Source organism: Otolemur garnettii, unplaced genomic scaffold (genome assembly GCF_000181295.1).
Source record: "Otolemur garnettii isolate 467f Iridium unplaced genomic scaffold, OtoGar3 scaffold00118, whole genome shotgun sequence".
Lineage (NCBI taxonomy): Eukaryota > Metazoa > Chordata > Mammalia > Primates > Galagidae > Otolemur > Otolemur garnettii.
The window spans coordinates 2,124,547-2,134,924 of record NW_003852513.1 but is presented as its reverse complement, the minus strand read 5'-3'; the positions used below and the strand labels follow the sequence as shown (position 1 = coordinate 2,134,924).

Sequence of the window (10,378 nt, the reverse complement as noted above, 5' to 3'; positions counted from 1 at the left end):
AAAAAAAAAAAAAAAAAGAAGGAGAAGGTCTCATAGGCTGCTCAGAGACAGAGTTCACTAGTTTTAGAAACTCAAGGCCAGACCTGGTGTCTTAGTGGGCAGGGTTTTTTTGTTTTTTTTTTTTGAGACAGAGTCTCACTATGTCATCCTTAGAGGAATGCTGTGGCATTATAGATCACAGCAACCTCAAACTCTTGGGCTTAAGCGATTCTCTTGCTTCAGCCTCCCAAGTAGCTGGGACTACAGGTGTTCACCATAACTTCCGGCTATCTTTTGGTTGCAGTTATCATTGTTTAGCAGACCAGGGCCAGGCTCGAACCTGTCAGCTTTGGTGTATGTGGCTGGTGCCCTAGCCACTGAGCTACACTGGACAGGTGTTCTTTCGAGAGTATTTAATCTGAATTGCTGTAATCTTAAAGAAAGAACTTCTTTGGGGGTTATTTTAGAAAATCTTCTATCTCAGGCATGCAAGCATGAGCCCTATACATTCCAGCTCCCTCAGCTCTAGTTGTTTGGATCTAACAGAAAGTGATTTCATCGTGGTAGCTGCAACTTTCTTTTTTTTTGGTTTTTGTTTTTTGGAGACAAGGTCTCAAGCTGTCGCCCTGGGCAGAGTGCTGTGGCATCATAGCTCATAGCAACCTCCAATTTGGGGGCTCAAGCAATCCTCTTGCTTCAGTTTTTCTATTTTTAGTAGAGACAGGGTCTCACTTTTGCTTAGGCTGGTCTCGAACTTGGGACCTCAAGCAATCCACCCGCCTCGGCCTCCCAGAGTGCTAGGGTTACAGGCATGAGCCACCACGCCCAGCCAGCAACTTTCATAATTCCATCTCAAGAAACCACTGTCTTTGCTTGTCCATAAGAAGCAACTTCTCATCCTTTAAAGTTTTATCACAAAATTATAGCAATTTAGTCTCATTTCCAGGCTCCACTTCTAATCCTAGCTCTCGTACAATTCCCACCACACATGCAGTTATTAGGTTATTAAGTGTCAAATGTCCTAAGTGTGACAATTGATACTGTGACATTTCACTTTGATACTTGTTTTATTTTTATAGTGAAAGTACACCTCAATCTTTTATTAATTTATTTATTATTTTGTTATTATTTATTGAGACAGATTCTCACTCCGTCACCCAGGCTAGAGGGCTGTGGCATCATAGCTCACAGCAACCTCAGACTCTTGAGCTCAAGCAATCCTCTTGCCTCAGCCTCCAGAGTTGCTAGGACTACAGGTGCCCACCACAACACCTGGCTAGTTTTTCTATTTTCAGTAAAGACTGGGTCCCATCTTGTTCAAGTTGGTTTGGAACTCCTGAGCTCAAAGGATCCTCCCACCTCAGCCTCCCAGAGTGCTGGGATTATAGGGGTGAGCTACCATGCCCAGCCTACCTCATTCTTTTAAAATTGCATTTTGGGTAAGTCAAAAATTCACATCATTTTCAAATATGAGGTCCATCATGGAACCAGTGCAGTGCAGACAGCTTAAAATATCAATGGAGTATGTGGAAAGGACATGCTGAGGAACACACAGCACATCAATGGTTTGAGAAGTTCTGTTCTGGTGATTTTAATCTTGAAAATGAGCCCTGTGGGTGACCTGAGACCAAGGTGGATAAGGATGAGCTGGAAGCTGTAGTGGAAGTGAATCCATCTCAAACCTGTCTGAGAATTAGCAGCAAGGTTTGACGTTACTATTCCAACAACATTGGACCATTTGAAACAAATCAGCAAGGTAAAGAAGCTGGGTAGATGGTTCTGCATGAATTAAGCAAGGGTTAGAAGAGAAATCGTCTGGAAGCCTGTCTTTCTTTGCTGTTATGACACAATGGCGAGCCATTTCTACACCTTATTTTTTGTGTGTGATGAAACATGGGTTATTTTTGACAATCACAAAAGTCCAGCACAATGGTTGGATAAAGATGAAGTGCAGATATATGATCCAAAACTAAACATTCACACAAGCACTACTGGTGTCTGTGTGGTCCAGCACTGCTGTCAGCCGCTACAGCTGCATAGAACCGGGCCAGTCAATTCCAGCGATGTCTGCTGCAGCCAGTTGGATGAAAGGGCGAGGCCGCTTGTGAGTCAGCAGCCGAGACTCATCAATAAACACTCGACCATATGTTGCAGAAACAACACTGTTCAACTACCAAAGCTGGACAAGGGAACTCTATGCTATCCACCCTCTGCACCAGACCCTGCACCAACTGACCACCACTTCTGCCAGGCTTTGGACCACTTCTTGCAAGGAAAAATATTCAATTCTCAACAAGCTGTGGAGAATGGCTTTCGTGATTTCATCACTACTCACTCTCCAGGCTTTTTCACTGCTAGCACAAACAAGCTACTGTTAAGAACCCAAAACTGTGCTGACAGTTCAGGAGCATTCTCTGATTAACTCTACTGCTCCTTGTTTTGAGATATAGCAAACCAATTTTTTGATTGGAAATTGGACATTCCATACTTATTGATATCCACTGAAGTTCTGAACTCCTCAAAATCATCCATGAGGTTTGAAATCAATTTATTCCAAACTCCTGTTATTGGTGGGCACTTGTAATTCAGTGGTTAGAGCGCTGGCCCTGTGCACCAGGGATGGCCGGTTCGAACCCAGCCCGGGGCCTACTCAACAGAAAAACAAAAACAAACCAAACTCCTGTTATTATTGATATTTTGACCTCCTCCTATGAATCACAAATGCTAATGGCATCTAGAATAGTGAATCCTTTCCAGAATGTTTTCAGTTTACTTTGCCAACACCCACCAGAGGAATCAATCATTTTCTGTAGCAACTACAGCCTTACAAAATGTATTCCTTAAACAAGACTTGAATGTTGAAATTACTCCTTGACTGATGGGCTACAGAATGGATGCTGTGTTAGCCAGCATGAAAACAACATCAATTTCATGTACCTCTCCATCAGAGCTCTTGGGAGACCAGGTGCCTTGTCAGTGAGCAGTAATATCTTGAAAGAAATTTTTTTTCCCTATGTAGTAGGTCTCAACAATGGGCTTAAAATATTCAGTAAACCATGCTCTAAACAGCTGTGCTGTCATCTGAGTTGGACAAAGAGTTTCCTTGTCCAGCTTCTGAGCAGTTGAGCAGTTGTTTGTGTGTTGTCCCATTTATAAAACACAGGCAGAGTAGATTTGACACAATTCTTAAAGGCCCTAGGATTTTCAGAATGGTCAATGAGCACTGGCTTCCACTTAAAGTCACCAGCTGTACTACCCCCTAACAAGAGAGAGTCAACCTGTCCTTTGAAGCTTCTAAGCCAGGTACAGACTTCTCCTCTCTAGCTATGAAAGTCCGAGATGATATCTTCTTCCAACAGAAGGCTGTTTAATCTGCACTGAAAGTCTGACATTCACTCTAGCCAACTTCATCAATTATCTTAACGAGATCTTCTGGATAACTTGCTATAATTTCTATATCAGCACTTGCTGCTTCATCTTGGACACTTTACACAGATGTTTTCTTTCCTTAAACCTTACAAACCAAACTCTGGTAGCTTTAAACTTTTCTTCTGCAGCTTCCTTACCCCTCTTGACCTTCACAGAATTGAAGAGAGGACCTTGCTCTGATTAGGCTTTGGTTTAAGGGAATGGTGTAGCTGGTTCAATCTTCCATGCAGACCACTCAAACTTTCTCCGAATCAGCAACAAGGATGTTTCACTTATCATTCGTGTGTTCACTAGAATGGTATTTTAAATTTCCTTGAAGAACTTTTCTTTTGCATTCACATTTTGGCTAACTCTTTGGTGCAAGAGGCCTGGCTTTCAGCCTGTTTTAGCTTTTGACCTGCCTTCTTTCCTAAGCTTAATCATTTCTGCCTTTTGATTTAAAGTGAGAGACTTGCGATTCTTTTATTTACTTGAATGCTTAGAGACCAGTGTAGGGGTATAGTTGGCCTAGTTTCAACATTATTATTGTGTCTCAAGGAGCCACAGGTAGGAGGGGGAGAGAGGAACAGCAGCCAGTGGAGCAGTTAGGACACATCTACCAATTAAGTTCTTGTTCTGTGGAAGAGTTCAGGTATCCCAAACTGATCACAATAGTTAATGTTCAAAAAAAGAAAATAATTACTGATCACAGATCACCATAACACACATAAAAATAATGGAAAAGTTTGCAACGTTGTGAGAATTCCCGGCATGTGACGTGGAGTCCTGAAGCAAGTACGCTCACCTGGAAACAGAGACTCAGGGCAGAGTTGCCACAAACCTTCAATTTGTAAAAAATGCATCTGCGAAATGCAATAAAACAAGGTATCCCTCTATACGAAATATCAGGGTCGGGGTGGGGGGCTCACTAATTAAAGGAAGCCTTTGATAACCTTATGTAGAACTTTAAAATCCCTATTTTACCAATGTTTTCCAAAATCAGTTTCCCTAGATGTCCCCCAAGAGGGAAGATATCTAACTAGTTGTAAGTCTGTCATTGGATGATACGGTGTTTACTCATATTTCAAAGTACAAAATACCCAGTCAAACTTGCATACTTTATTTCAGGAGGGCAGCAAAGATGGGAAATGCCTATAGCCTCTGACCCTCAGTTTTGAAGCAGTGCTTCCGAACAGCCGCAAAATAACTTCAGTCACATGAAGTACAGCAGAAGCTTTGATTCTTGCTTCAAGTTTGTTTGTTTGTTTATTTGGAGGGTTTTCTGGGAGGGTCCTAGTTTTCTCCATATTGTATAAAAACTCAATAGGTGGGCTGGGCACGAATAGCTCAATGGTTAGAGTACGGGGGCTGGCAGGTTCAAACCCAGCCTGGGCCTGCTAAACAAACAAACAAAAAGTACCAATAAGTGTCAGGGGATTTTGCTATGACTTATTACTGGTCTGAAGCTCTTTCATAAGTTTTGAATAGCATATGGAGGAAAACAAAGGCTTCAGAGAGCAACCCACTCATTAGGGATCACATAACCCAGGAAAATACACTCTGGAGATTAAGGAAATCACAGACAATTAAACAAGCATCCATTTTTAAAGCTCCAGTAAAGCTCCAGAATTCAGGTTTTTCCTCTCATCATTACTCCTTCTGCTATTAATTTTTACACCCTGATTTTAAAAAGAGACAGCCAGGTTTGGTGCCCGTAGCCCAGTGGTTAGGGCACCGACCACATACACAGGGGCTGGCATGTTCAAACCCAGCCCAGGCCTGCTAAACAACAATGACAACTACAACAACAACAAAAAATAGCTCGGCGTTGTGGTGGGCACTGTAGTCCCCACTTCTTGGGAGGCTGAAGCAAGAGAATTACTTAAGCCCAAGAGTTTGAGGTTGCTGTAAGCCATGATACCACTGCACTCTATTAAGAGTGACATAGTAAGACCCCATCTCAAAAAAATAAAATAGAATAAGAGATGGCCAATCCAGGGCCATGCTGCTATATTTTTAGCTTTTATTTATTTATTTTTGAGACAGAGTCTCACTATGTCACCCTCAGTGATGTGCTGTGGCATCACAGCTCACAGCAACCTCAAACTCTTGGGCTTAAGCTATTCTCTTACTTCAGCCTCCCAGGTAGGTGGGACTACAGGTACCCACCACAATGCCCAACTATTTTTTGTTGCAGATGTCATTGTCACTTAGCTGGCCTGGGCTGGGTTCGAACCCAGCTCCCTTGGTGTATGTGGCTACCACCATAAGCACTGTGCTACAGGTGCCAAGCCTTAGCTTTAATTTATTCTCAGCATTGGGCGGCTTGCTGAGCTCTGAATGCAAACCGCTCACACTAAAGCCAACTTTTCTTATCATTATACTTGGAAGCAAAGCTGCTGATGTCTCTCTAGGTGAGCTCGGGCAGTGAGTGTTGGTTTATAAGATAAGTCCACTGCCCAGTTGAGAGGAACCATCAGGAGTTCCTCTCTGGGTTCTAAGCTCTCCTGTCAAGTAGGGAAGGCTTCAGTGCTGGTTGAGACAAAGAGCATATCTGAAGCTTTGAGACAAACTATTTTTAGGAACCAAAAGACAAGTTGCCACAAGGTCTAAGTTATTTAACACATGGACCCCAGGTCACATGCATCAGTACCTGGGGTGTGTTTTTAAATGTGTACTTTCCCAGAGCTACTGAATCAGAATCTAGGGAGTAAGGCTGGGAATCTCTGAGTTTTAATAGGTTCCTCAGATGATTCTTACACATGGTAAATTTCAAAAGTATTAGTCTACAGCTTAAGCACCGTAGTGAGAACCTACCTCTACAAAAAATAAAAAAGTCAGCTAAGCACGGTGGCACACACTTGTAGGCCCAGCTACTTGGGAAGCAGAAGAATTGCTTGAGTCCAGGAGTTCATGGTTGCTGTGAGCTATGATTTATCATGCCACAGCATTCTAGTCCAGGCAAATGAGTGACAACCTGTCTCAAAAAAAAAAAAAGAAAGAAAGAAGAAAAGTCAGGGCAAGGAGGCTCATGCCTATAATCCCAGCACTCTGGGAGGCCAAGGTGGGTGGATTGCCTGAGCTCACGGGTTCAAAACCAGCTTGAGCCAGAGAGAGACCTGTGGAGTTGTGGCGGGCGCCTGTAGTCCCAACTACTCAGGAGGCTGAGGCAAGAGGATTGCTTAAGCCCAAGAGTTTGAGGTTGCTGTGAGCTGTGCACATGGCACTCTACTGAGGGCAACAAAGCAAGACTCTTTTTTTTCTTAAATTAATTTATTTATTATTTTTTTTTTTTTGCAGTTTTTGGCTGGGGCTGGGTTTGAACTCACCACCTCGGGCATATGGGGCCAACGCCCTACTCCTTTGAGCCATAGGCACTACCCCAAAGCAAGACTCTTTCAGAAGAAGAGGGAGAGGAGAGGAGAGAAAAGGAGGGGAGGAGAGGGGAGGGGAGGGGAGGGGAGGGGAGAAGAGAGGAGAGAGGAGAAGAGAAGAGAAGAAAAGAGAGGAGAAGAGAAGAGAAGTTAAGTTAACTGGAACTGGTAGATAGCTAATTAGAAGATGCTACATAAGCCTGAGTTATGTTCCTTTTTTTCCTAAGGTATAGGGTCTTACTTGGCCAGTCTGAAGTGCAGGGGCTCAATCATAGCTCACTGTAACCGTGCATTCTTGGGCTCCAGAAATCCTCTCACATTAGCCTCCCAAGTAGCTGGGACCACAGGTACCTGCCACCACACCCACCTAATTTTTCTACTTTTTTTTCATAGAGATGGGGTCTTGCTCTGCTCAGGCTGGTGTTAAACTCCTGGCCTCAAGCAATCCTTTTGCTTCAGCATCCCAAAACGCTAGGATTTTAAGTGTGAGCCACCTTGCTTAGGCAAAAGACTACAAATTTTAATTATGTGGACCTTTTCCTTAGGTAGAGCAGCCCAGTCCCAGCGAGCAGTGGGTAGACGGAGCACTCCTTTAGTAAGTGTGCATTACAGCTCCAGGTCTGGGGATTTCTCTCATGATCGCCTTTCAGTCCCTCAGTGTGAACCATTTCCTGCCGTCAGACACTGAACACAGACGAATGGCACATGCTCAGACACCGATTTACTTTGAGCAAATAAGATAAGTGGTCCAAATTTTACAACTTTACTTTCCTTTAACAGCAAATAAGCAAAAGTGACACGTGCACTTTGTGATTATGTAACACATTCCATGGCAAAGACTTTTTTTTTGAAGGGGAAACATGTTTCACACTAGCCTATTGCCAGCTGCTTAAAGTAGTTTGAAACTCTTAAGATAACATTCATGAAGCAGTAAGACATGCACATTCTTGTCCCTTCTAATCTTTCTCTGTGATTCTCTACATGGCTGGATGACTCTGAATAAATTAAATATGCTTTGTTCCCCAACAAATGTTTGAACCTAAAAGGTTAATATCATTTATGTTTGCTCACATGCGAATTATGATACAATTGTTTCCTATATGGAGGGCTCGTCCATACCTTAGGCCAGGAAGGAACGCGCGCGCACACACACGATTGCGCACATACACACGATTAACTGACCAGTAAAAAGACTAGATAAAAGATGGTTACTTATCCACGGAAGAGTTCTGGGTGTTTCCCTCAGAATCAGTAAATGATTTTTTGTGCAGATACAGTTGCGCAGCCTACCTGAGGGGAGGAGGGATACATTTCACTTACTAGCAGGGCAGGCAGTTGATGTGGTTTGCTTCTTCCATTCTTTACTACCCCTTATAGTGACTCTGGAGACCACATGCTGAAGGTGATAGCATCACAAGAAGGGAGGTGTCTTGATCCCTGAGTCACTTGAAGGAGAACTGCCAAACCAGGAATAACTGATTTGGACCCTGAATGCATTAAGCCAGTGGGATTCTGAAATGCTTGTTACAACAGCTAGCATCCCTTACAGAGTATGCTTGTGTTGGTAAAAGACTCAAATTGTGATTTATTAAAGGGTTGCTAAGACAACTGCAAATATTGGAGAACCATAAGTGCTATCTATGTACATGTATTCAGCCCATTCACATGAGTTAAAAACCAGTCTGAATGACTGAAGAACCCTATTTGTTAAGTAAATCCTTGGTGATACTTAATGTCTTTTCTAATAATACCACAAATAGTTCACCTAAATCACTGGATGCTAAAAAGGCAGAATGTATTGCATGATATATTTACAACATATCTAAAACACACAGTAACTAGACATGATATTAAAACTAACTTTGCCTCCCCCGAGGTAGAGCGCACTGAACTCGGGCCATCCAGGGCCTCCACTGTGAGCTTTTCCAGAGGTGTGTGCTTCACGCACTGTTACTCAGTTCACATTTTTCTGGAGCCTGAGGAGGGAGGGGAGAGATTTCGTTGCCAGGCTAGTCCTGCACTGGCCTCAGTTCCTTATCTGCCCTATGCACAGCTCACTCTGGGGCTACCTTTGGTTTTTGAGGAATGAGTCTCAGAGTTTTCAGGAACCAGGTAAATGGCTGGAGGCTCTGAGGAAAAAGATCTGTTTAGGCTTATCTCGGGTTTGAGCAGAAAGAAAGCCTCTGGAAGCCATGAGGGGAAAAATACACCAGAGAAACCAGAGACAAAGACAGTCAAGTAAAAGAGCCCGTGCTGTGGGTGGGGCTCTGTAAATGATATTTTCTTTCTTTCCTTCTTTTTTTTTTTTTGAGACAGAGTCTTACTATGTCACCCTTAGTAGAATGGTGCGGCATCACAGCTTACAGCAACCTCAAACTCTTCGGCTTAAGCAATTCTCTTGCCTCAACCTCCCAAGTAGCTGTGGCCCACCACAACTCCTGGCTATTTTTTGGTTGTAGTTGTCATTGTTGTTTGGTAGGCCCCGGGCCAGATTCAAACCCGCCAGCCCTGTGTATGTGGCTGGGGTCCTAGCTGCTGAGCTACAGGCCAAGCCAAGGATATTTTCTTGTAGTGCAAAAAACAATGCAGAGTTTTTGAGTTAGGGAACCATCAGAAAATATGATGAAAGCTATGGACCATCTTCCTCCTCAAGCACCCACATGAGCATTTGCTCATATGCTTACACATGATTTTGGGAGATAATAGCGTATCTGTAGCCTGCTGATGAACCTCAGGTTAGGAATTTCTATTTTAGTGGGAGATTTAATAGCTGACCCTCAGGCTTATACAGGAATCCGCTAGTAAATAGTGCAGACTTTTCCCTATAAAGGAGAGAGAACACAGCTATTTCTTGCATCTCTTGTTCCTTGAAGTGGATGAGAAGGAGAGAAAGGAGGGTAATGTCATCCCAGGTTTTCTGCTGCTGTCCTTAACCTGGGGGCCTTGGTGCAGTCCAGCAGTAGTGCATCATCAATGAATTTTTTTTTTTTTTACTTTTTTAACTTCATTTTAAAATGATACTAGTCTCATGTAAAAGTTGTAAAAATAGTGGTGGGCACGGTGGCCCATGGCTGTAATCTTAGCACTCTGGGAGTCCGAGTTTAATAAAAAGTGCTCACTTCAGTAGCACATACACTAAAATTGGAACGATACAAAGAACATTAGCATGACCTCTGTGCAAGGATGACATGAAATTCATCAAGTGTTCCACATTTTCGTCCACAACCCAAAGTCCCAAAGCTGCAGATGCTGGCAGAAAGAAGGGAACACTTTTACACTATTGGTAAGATACAAACTAATACAGTCTCTTTGGAAAAAAGTATGGAGAACTCTCAAAATAGACCTTTATTTGATCCTGAAATCCCATTACTAAGTGTTTACCCAAAAGAAAAAAAATCACTTTCTCATAAGGACAATTGCACTAGATTATTTATCACAGCTCAATTTACAATCGCCAAGATGTGGAAACAACCCAAGTGCCCCTCAACACAGGAATGGATTAATAAACTGTGGTATATGTATCCCACAGAATACTATTCAGCCATAAAAAGATGGAAACTTTACATCTTTTGTATTAGTCTGAATGGAGTTGAAATGTATCCTTCGGCTCGGCGCCT

At 42.8% G+C, this 10,378-nt stretch overlaps 1 non-coding gene across 1 annotated transcript; it reads left to right on the top strand.

Annotated features, from left to right (window-relative positions):
* The first annotated feature begins 9,872 nt into the window (after positions 1–9,872).
* LOC111727695 lies at positions 9,873–9,978 on the top strand. Its single transcript, XR_002775180.1, has one exon. It is a non-coding gene; the product is annotated as a U6 spliceosomal RNA (small nuclear RNA).
* Positions 9,979–10,378: the final 400 nt, after the last annotated feature.